At 33.8% G+C, this 10,948-nt stretch overlaps 1 pseudogene; it reads left to right on the top strand.

Annotated features, from left to right (window-relative positions):
• Positions 1-9,401: 9,401 nt before the first annotated feature.
• LOC112474290 lies at positions 9,402-9,848 on the top strand (annotated as a pseudogene).
• The last annotated feature ends 1,100 nt before the right edge of the window (positions 9,849-10,948 follow it).

Here is a 10,948-nt window from a genome sequence, read left to right as displayed (position 1 = left end):
TTTCCTTTGCCTTCTGGATAGATTGATGTATGTGCCTTACAAACTCTCCAAGAACTGCAAACTGATATATGTTCTCTATCCCTTCCAACCTGTTTCTTCTACTTTCTCTAAGTCTATTAGTGGCTCACAAAATCAGAAAGTTTGAAATCCTTCTTGTTCATATCACATCACTAAGATCTGTCCAGTCTCTGTCCAAATATATCCCTATTGCAAATGCCAGAGACCTAGAGTGAATTTCATCTTTTATTTAAATTGATAAAGTAGTCTAACTGGTTCCTCTGCCTCTAGTAGCTCCCCTCTTCTAGCTACCTAAACATCTCATCTGAGTTCTTTTTCTAAAATTTAGATATGATCACTCATGTAATTCCCATGGTTAAAACCCTCTTGTGGCTCCCATGTGCCTACAGAATAAATGTTAAAATAACTTTTTTATAAAATCTTGTTCTTGCCTAGCAACAGCCTATATTACCAATCACTTCCTCCATTTCCTCTTTTTCCATAAACTATACCTTGTTTATGTGCTACAGAATCTCAATTTTTGCAGCACATTAGAATTACCTGTGGAGCTTTATAAAAAAATTCAAATTTCAGACCCCTGAACCAAAATATTTTTAGTAGAGCTTGGGAATCACTCATTCTCACTATTAATCTATCCAGGAATACTCTCTCATGGCTCCCATGCTTCTTATCTTTTTAGTAGATACATTTCCATTTATCTTTTAAGATTTTGCTCCAGTAACCTCTTCTCAAATTCTTTCCTGCACACTCAGAAGAAAGAAACCACTTCTCAGTCATTGTGCCTATGGCACTTTAAATATTATTTAAATATTTTTTCAGTGTTAGAACTCAGCCTGAAAATAAATATCAAGTGAATAGACTTATAAATTCTTTGTATTAAAATTATACCTATCATTCCCTTCCTGTTTTATGATTCCCCATAGCATTTATCATCATCCAACGTACTATGTATTTCACTTATTTCTTTTCTGTCTGTCTCTCTCTTGCCCTGACTATGCTCCAGTGAGCAGAGATTTTTCCAACTATTATTAAATGAAAAATGTCAAACATACAAAAAAGTTTAAAGAATTGTACAATAAATTCTCTTATACTTACCACATAGAGCCAGATTGTTAAAATATGTTTACTATTTGCTTTATTTATCTAGAAAAAGATGTAGATATATATATTAAAATTTTATAAAACAGATAGAGATAATACTTTCTAATTAGAGGAAATTGTCCCATAAATACTCCACTTGGTCACAAAGAGCTCATAAAACATTTTAAAAGGGTCAGTTTGAATATGTTTCTACTGTTGAAGAGGCTATTATATATCTTAGGGGGAAATTTATTTTTTTCTAAATCATTTGATAGTAAGCTGTATACATTTCTCCTCTAAACATGTCAGAATGTGTATTTTAACAATAAAATCTTTTATATAACCACAATAATTATCACATCTAGAAAATCAATAATAATCCTCTCATATCAGCTAATATCCATCCATTATCAAATTCCCTAATTTTCAATAGTTAGGATTTCTATATTTTTTTCACTGCTATATCTCCAGCAGTCTGAACAGTGCCCGCCACATAGTAAGCCCTCAATAAATAATTTTTAAGTAGATGAATCTGTATCCCTAATTAAACTGGGTTTCTTGAAAGCATAAGTTATGTATTATTCACCTTTTTATCCCAATTCCCAACATGGCTCCTGGAACATGGTTGAATCTGCATTAAATGTTTGTACCATATAATCGAGAGGAAGACACATTGCATAAATTATAGTTTTGAGAGTTAAAGTGACAGAATTAAGGCACAATTAGAGGAAGAAATTCAGGAAAGGCAAGGAAAGCTAATGTGTTTGAAGAGGAAAATTTGGATCAAAGTCTTAAAGGAAATGGTAGAGTGGAAATCTCTGTTCCACAGATACAGATAATTTTTTTCTGACTGTAGTTAGTTATCTTAATCACAAAAGAAAACCTGTGGAAGATAAAGAAGGTTCAACTTCTGTCACTACTGTTGAAAAAAGCTACTCAAGACCATTCCATAATGTGGAAAAATAACATCTTCATGGATGAGAGATGGCAATATTTTTAGAATATTTGTATCAGATCATAGAATATAATCTGAAATTAAAATATACGAACTATTTTGGTTTTGTTTCCTTAATTGAACTCTAGTTATATTCAATTATATAAGTTTGCTTTCTCCTGGTGTTGTAGAAACTGCCCTGAACTGAAAGGCTGAAAACCACATCTAGTTCTGGTCATGTCTACAGAAAGCTGTGTAATGTGTCACCGTTTTCTCTTTCTTTAAAATGAAGATGCTAAATTTTAATGCATACTTTATAAACTGGGTTAATTGTGCAATCTTTTTTATACTTTTATTTTTTGTAGTTCATATGGTGTTGTGAAATCTAAAATATAAAGACCTAGGTGAAAAGTCTCACCTCAACCTGACCCTCAATAATCTGTTTCCCATCATGACAGGACTAAGGCTCTCAGTTTCCTGTTCATCTTCTCTGGGATATTCTAAGCATAAATTGACATGTGTTAAAAATATATGTATATATGTATGTATGTATGTATCAGACAAAATAAATATAAAGCATATATGCATACTTTTGTGAAAATGTACGGTCTATTATTCACTCTCTTCTGAGATCTGCATTTTATACTTAAATATATATCTTGAAAATCCTATTAGTATATAGGTTACTCATCTTTTCTCACAGTTGTATGATAGTGCACTGTATGGATGTACAATCATTTATTTAACTAGTTCCCTATTAGTAGACATTTAGGTTGTTTCAATCTTTTATAATTATAAAAAATACTTTCATGAATAAATTTGTATACAAATAATTTACAAAGTGTAATTTTAGAATAAAGTCCTAGAAATAGAATTATTAGGTCATGGATATGTGCATTTGTAATTTTTATAGATTATGCCAAATAGAGGCCCTACTAATTTATATTCTCAGTAGTAATGTATAACAAAGTACAAGAGCTGTTTCCCCACATTTACATTCACAGACTATATCATAAAACATTTTATATATGAAATTTCATTTCACTTATAATAAGTTGAATCACTAAACATACACATAAGAAAATTTTTTGTATCTTTGTTTTTTATAGATCGTGTGTTCTTAGCCTTCAGATACATTTCTGTCAGCATGTTGTTGGCTTTTAAATTATTTTACATACTTTTTATATATTAAAAAAAAAATAGCATTTGAGAGCTTGCTTCCCAGCATGTCATCAGCTTGGTTCAAATAAACTCAAACAAGCTCTCATCAGAAAAATAAAACTTTGAGTTTTATTATTATCCAAGTATACAATATGTTTTTGCATTTGTTTATGTTTTTGGGGGGCCTCTCAATATAGATTTGAAATTTTCTTTATATTGATCTTGTACCTATCATGTAAAGTTTACTCCTAGGTATTTAATCTTTTTGAGGTTATTGAAATAGGGTTTTTCTAAAATTTGTTTTCTAAGTGGTTATTGCCTAAATGACAACTATTGACCTTTTTCCAGAAAACTCTTTTAATTTCTTCATTGTCATTAAAGTTTGAAATTTTTAAATTAATAATTCTCTTGAGCTGTCAAGATAGACAAATTACCTACAAATATCGGTAACTTTATCTTTTTCTCCCTAATATTTATAAGTCCAATTTCTTCCTCTTGTCTAATAGACCAGAATAACCAGCTTAATAGTAAATAATAGCAATTATAGTGAATACTCCTAAATTTAATGCAACTTATTCTAGTGTTTCACCCTTAAGCTCAATCCTGGCATTGGTGTTGAAACAGATGTTTTTTATTATGTTATAAAACATTCTTCTATCTCAATTTTAAGAATTTTATCAAACTATTTCTCAACAAATGAAATGTTTATAACCATGGTCTTTCTTTGGACTAATTTTCTTTAAAATTTATACACACACACACATATGATCATTCTTGGTTATTGGTGAAACAGAACTCCTCCTATACAATGTGATTTTAGATATATCATTAAACTTCTCTATACCTAGAATACTCATTTCAATCGACCTATTGAAGCCCCTAAATCTAGTTTGAGATACATTCCTTTGACTAAAGATTACTTTTATCTCTCAAAATGGAAACTTTTTAGAAAATAACATACATCGACAAATAACCAACAAACTTATAGATCATCTACTTTATATAAATGCTTTGAAGATTGAATTTATTGACTCACCATGGAGTCTCTGGTTACTTGGGTCTTAAAAAAAAATTATGGAGCATATTGAGTAAAAGGAATTGGGAAAGGATAGGCTAAGGACATGAAAGTTTTCTTATCCTCCATATTTGCTCATAGCTATCACCATTTTAGCCCTATAAATCAGGCGCCATGTTAATGCAAGGTCCAGAGCATGTTGTTTAATCCTCAAAAACCAATATGGCATCCATTTATTCAAGTTAACAAATATTTATTAAATGCCTACTATGTGCCAGGCACTTTTTTAGGTGCTTGGGATATAGCAGTGAACCAAATAGATAAAAATTTCCTATCCTATTAGAGCTTACATTATATGGGGAAATCCAAATAATAAATAATAATAATAATAAATAAATAATACAGGTTTTTTTTTAAAAAAGTGATGAGTGCTACAAATAAATAAATAAATAAATAAAGCAATTTAAGGGAACAATCAAGGTGCCAAAGGTGAGATAGGTTACAATTTTAAATGAGATTGTCAGTGAGAGCCACATTGACTTTGTAATATTACAAATCTCAAAGGTTTAAATGTAAAGAAAGATGGTCATAAAGCTATCTGAAGAAAAGAATATTCTTAGTGGAATGAACAACCAGTGCAAAGGCACTAAGACGGGGACATGCTTGGCATGTCCAAGTTGCAGAGGGGAGCCAGTGTGCTTGGAGATGATAGAGCAAGGCAGAGAGAAGAAAAAGGAATGAAGTCAGAGAGACACTGGGGTAAAGTGTAGAGGAGCTGGCCATGGAGAAATTGACTTTTATTCTGAGTGAGATGTGAGGCCATTGGAAGGCTTTAAGCAGAGGACTGACATCATCTGACTTAGGGATTACTCTGACTGTATTAAGAAACTGTAGTGAGTAGTAGGAGGAACACTTAGGAAGCTATTGCAAAACTCTAGGTGAAGATGGTGGGTTTTAGACTGGTGTAAAATCAGAGAAAGTGATAAAAAATAATCAGGCATATTTTGAAGGTACAATTAAGAGGAGTGGTTTCTGGATTAGATGTGAAATATGAGAGATAGAGCATGAAAAATGTTGACCCCCAAAATGTGGCTTTAGAATCATTATTAAATGATAGAGGACAACTACAGGTAGAAGAACTAAGCAGGGGAAGAACAGAAATTCCATTTTGAACACATTAAGTTTGAGACATCCATTAGGCATCCAAATGGAGGTTTTCAGTAGGCAATTTGATATACAATTCTAAAGCTCAGGAGAGAGGTCTGGGATAAAGACATAAATTTGAGAATCTATGGCATGTACATAGTATTCAAACTCACAAGATTCAAAGGGAAGGAATGTGTGTGGAGAAGAAAACAAAAAACAAAACACTAAACCCTGTGGCACTTCAACATTGAGAGTTTGGGGAGGAAAAGAGAACCCAGTAAGAGGAAATAAAGAAGCAACAGCCAGTGGCATGGGAGAGAAACCAGGAGAGTGTGATATCCTCAAAGCCAAGAGAAAAAAGTATATCTAGAAGGAAGGAGGCCTTAACTCTGCTCAATGCAGCTGACATGTTAAGGTAAGTTCTGAGAATTGACCGTACGTGCACTTAGCAGCATTAACATTATTGGTGATAACAGCAAGAGTGGATGACATGATATGGGAGCAAAATCTTGATGAGAAAGAATGTAGGAGGTTGAAACAGTGGCAACTATTTTAAAGCAGATACAATTATTAGGTCTGTTTTACCAAGAGGCCCAAAGAGGGTTTGTACTTCCCCAAGTTCACATAATAATAACCAGTTGAGCTAGGACCTGAAACCAGGTGTGCTCAAATTCAGAATCTGCTCTCTTTATCACTAACTTATATGACCCTGTTCACAAATATAATAATTCAGTAAAGGAAGGAACATAGACTCGAAGTGGTCACTTAGCGGTTGTCTTCTGTTTTTCCACTGAGAATTCAGACCAGACTTTCTACAAACGTCCACAGCATGAATTCCCCTCGCACTTCCTAGTGCCATCCTTTGTGTGGCTGTCTTATCACCTCACTTGCGTAATCATTTATCCCCACTCATCTGATTAACTCCTCTTAAAAAAATATAGTTCACCTTATGTCCAGTTACCATATTCAGCTGTTTCAGATCTCTGAATTCATATTTTATTTCCCATTACCTAAGAATGAATGTCCTTTATGTCATTTTCTCTATCCAGTAGTCTCTGTCTGTAAGATCTGTAATAAATCCACAACTAATACTGGCTGAGAGATTAACATACATCATATAGTCAGAAAATAGAGTGAAGAATCTTTATGTGCATGTATATGATTGGGATGGAGAAAGTGGCAGGCAAACAACAAACCGAGCTGAAGATAAAACTCCAGAATAAGATAGATGTCTAGTAAATTCTTATCAGTGTTGGTAGAAGTGGGGTACAAGGATGGGAAAAAGTAATATGGTCCATTGACATGACAAAGAGAGGAATTGGAAAACAGAGTTTCATGCCAAAAGGCTGGCAGGATATGCAAAGTGAGGACAGGAAATGAGTCTGATAACCATAGACTTAGGCCAATCAGATGGCAGGGAAGTTAGTGAAAATGAGCACAGATGACTTGGCATGGAGTGTCCTGCTTTTACTTCTCATGACGTGTCTTCAAGTGGCTATGGCTTATTTGTTCCATAAAATACTACCAAAACTCCTCCTCATACTGGAAATTCATAGTCATAGTAACAAGCTCAATATAAACAGAGCCTCTATTTTACAATACATTCTGTTCCGGGTAGCTTGAAACACTAATTTATTCAAAGGTGGTATTAGCCTTTATTGCTATGACGGTTTTAGTCATAATACACATCTTTGCAACACAAATCCATCTGTCCATGATGGATTTATAGATTTTCAACCTGTTTTTGCATACACTGAGTCTCCCATGTGTATTGCTGGCCCTCTCTCAATGAAAGCCCATGACTCATGATCTGTGGCTCTGAGTCATGTTCTGAAGTTATGTGAATTAGTCTTAATTTGGTGTTTTCCAGTTATCAGTATAAGCTTTGCCTGCTGAGAGCTTTGTTTTGTTTTCCCTTCTAGCACTTGGAACTCCCTTAATTGGTAGTTGATAACTTCCACAGTGTGCATTTTACTTGGAGGAGTGAAAGTTGGCTCAATGGCACGCAAACAAGAACAAAACAAATTGGCGCTGAATAGAAACTACATTGTAAAAGACATTAATATTGAGGAAAGCAGAGATTTTGTAGATAAAAAGTTTCTTGTTTGTTTCATTATAAAGCAATCGACTTCACCCTCTAATAGTAGATTACAAATAAAGATGACAACCCTGAGGAACTTCATAGATATGGGAGATAGAGATGGCAGGGAGAAGTCTTTTCCATTCATATGTTCACACATGTGTCTCTGAGATTAAATTATTATATCAGGAAAGAAGAATTGATTTAAGTAAGAGGATAATATACATGTACCAAGTGCTTCTACCATAGTTTGGTGCTCCAGGGGGAAAAAAATAATCTGTGTTATAACTTCATTTTATGTCCTGACATAGTTGATATTTAAAGGGCTTTATAAACTCATAGCATCTAAGAACCTGAGCAATGTGCCTAGAAACAGACTATCTGGTTTAGGAAACAGGCAGACAGTGATCTAAGTAATTCACTTATGTGTTAGAAAATATAGGGAGGAGAACTTATTTAATTGTTAAAGTGTTTAAAAGAAGGATCTTGCAAGCATGCCTACTATTTCTTTTTTCTTTTTTTTCTTTTCTTTTCTTTTTTTTTATTGCTCTACTCCAATTTAATCTTCACTGGTTTTCTGTGGTCATTTTTTCATTAAAAAAATTTAATTTTTGCAAAAAATTTCACTTAGATTTTCAGATTTTTATGTAAGGAATTCTTTATACCCTGGGAATTCTACAGTTTCTTATTCATAATAGTTTTATATACAGTTAACACTTTATTATGCATTCCCAATAGATAATACAGAATTCATTTTTATTTGATGCTGTAACTTATTATATTTCTTTTTCAAAAAAATCATTTACTTTTGTTCTATACCAAAATATTAATAAAATGAGTAGGCCAAATGTTATTTGGAATCCAGATAAAGCCAGTCTGTGGTTCCATGCTTTTTATATATTACAGATGTGACTAATTCAAAAGTAGATTGCTCTTGAATAGATATTCATTATGGTCTACTTTAACAAAATAGATCTATTTCTCTTTTCTTTGTTCCTTCTTCCCTTTACTTTTTTCTTTGAAAAATATTCATGAAATCTCACCTATTGCCTAAGCACTATGATATATATCATAGATAAAGCTGTAATAAGAAAAACAGACATATCTCTTGCTCTCATGTACTTTAATATCTAAAGAGATGGCAAGTTATCAAAGAAATTCTTATAGAATTCCAAATGTCAGGTCATATCAAAAAGTATAAGAAAATATATATTAATCTGTGAGTCAGGCTTCCCTGAGAAAATGATATAGCTGGGACCTAAAGCAGGAGAAGGATAAAGACAGATATAAGGGAGATTTTCAGGTTGGGTACATTCCAAGCTGAAGTTTGGATAGAGGTCAGGGTCAGATTGTGAACAAGTATGGACTGTTCAATCCTTCCCCTGAACCCAAACTTGAAGATGCTACATTTTTAAAAAGGAATTCGATGGACTCCAGAATCTAAATAAAAGACTGTGAAATGCCCTTGGAGAACCAGAAGATATGTCAGGTCCCACAGAACCTAAAGAAAAGCATTCTAGTGCTGTATTTTTCTCTTCACATTTTACTAGCTAGCTCAGAGCAACTCTGCCATAGTGGATTTAAGGAGAAGACAGAAAACATAAGCTCCAGTCCAGTGCCTGCCACAGGCGGCAGTTCACCTGGGCATCACTGTCCTCTGGGTGGATAGGAAGAATAGAATAACCACCTAGTGCAGAAGGACTAAGTAGCTTCCCACTGCCAAGCCCCTACTGGGTAACCGCAAGAGGAAGAGCATCCCGCGCCACCCCGCCCCCGGGAAAAACAAACAAACAAACAACAACAATAACAAAAAACAGTGCTTGGTGCAGGTGATGGGGGAAAGTTACAAAATGTGATACACACTTAACACACACTTTATTTTCACCAAGAGCGTCAGCTAGGATCTGAGCTGTCATCTCTCCCTTTAGGTATGCATCATCAACAAGAAATATGGCAGTTCCACATAAATGAACACTAAGAAAAATAAACAGACATCTAAGGAATACAAGTGTAAGATCTATGAAAGAAAGCCTCATCCCGCGCAAGGCCAGAAAGTAGTTCCAGTTCTGGGGTGGAGATATTCGTTCCCAGTGTTCAGTTGTCACGGCTGCTGGGCAGTAACAATCGAGATGCTTGCTGCAGAATCTGCTGGCTCTGCGTCACATTGCCCAGAGGACCATAAGTTCTGCTTCATGCAGGCAGTTTGAAAATGAGTTTCAGAGAAACAAAAGCTATTTCAGGAGGATAATGGAAATCCAGTGCATCTAAAGGGTCAGATAGCTGATGCTTTCTTGTATAGAGCTACCATGATTCTTACAGTTGGTGGAACAGCATATGCCGTATATCAACTGGCTACATCTTCACTTCCCAAGAAGTGGGATCGACTTCAGTTTATCCTCCCAGCAATCGGTTAATTCAGTTTAATTCAGTTCTCTATGGACCAGTAAGCTGATAAATGACTGAATTCTTTTGAGAGATCAGTATTTGTTGACTTGTACAAACTGCCACCAATAAGGGAATCTTTACCATGGAAAAAAAATAGACTCATCTTTTCCATGAGAAAGCAAAATTAATGAACCAGATTAAAAGTCACATAATACTCTTATCAAGGATAAAGAGAATATGTTATAAACATCAAGCAGTTAAGAAGATCTCATTAGAGATATTAAGCATAAAAAACAGTTAAAATAGAAGACTTGATTTCTTGAGATTGAACAAAGGAAGTATCAAAAACGATTTCAGAAAAGTTCGCAAGTGACTCCTTTGATTAATATTGAAATTCCCGTACAACGACAAACAGATCTTTCCTATTAAATCATTGACTATATGTTAAACAGTTTCTCAAAACATTCTTTATGACATCCTTTAGCAGGTTATTCTCTGCAAGAAAATCACTTTTTATAAGTAACACATAAAGTATATAAATAAAGATTTATTGTATAAACTTCAATGCAGAAGTATGTAGTGGAGAAAGTAAAAGTCTGTCTTCAGCAACACTCTCAACACAGTTTACTTTCCTTTTTCTTTATCATAAGTAACACCATGTTATTCTGTAACTTTTTTCATATAAAATATATATTTGAATATATATATGTAATGTCAATATTTACAACTCATTTCTCCCCTTTTTAAATGATTTGTCCTTTCTACTTTATTTTAAAAGTATACATGATTATATGTTCATTATAAAAAATTAAACAGCACACAACTGTATATAAGGCAAAGTCAAAAACACCTTTCATCTATCTATCCCTTTATCTTTTTATCTATTCACACAGACACACATGTGTGTGTGTAGCAGGCTAACCAAAACCCTTAAAAGGAAAAATAGAGAATGAGATGTCCACAGGGGCTTTGAAAACTGTGTATGTGTACATGTATGTATGTATATACGTGTGTGTGTGTGTGTATACAGAATGCCACGTGCATGCACAGAGCTTAGGCCTGTGCATGCACGTGTACACACACACACACACACACACATATATATAATTTTCTTTTCAGTGCTGGGAAT

This window comes from Pteropus alecto, unplaced genomic scaffold (assembly GCF_000325575.1).
Source record: "Pteropus alecto unplaced genomic scaffold, ASM32557v1 scaffold79, whole genome shotgun sequence".
In the NCBI taxonomy this organism is placed as follows: Eukaryota; Metazoa; Chordata; class Mammalia; order Chiroptera; family Pteropodidae; genus Pteropus; species Pteropus alecto.
This window is presented reverse-complemented; position numbering and strand designations above follow the sequence as displayed.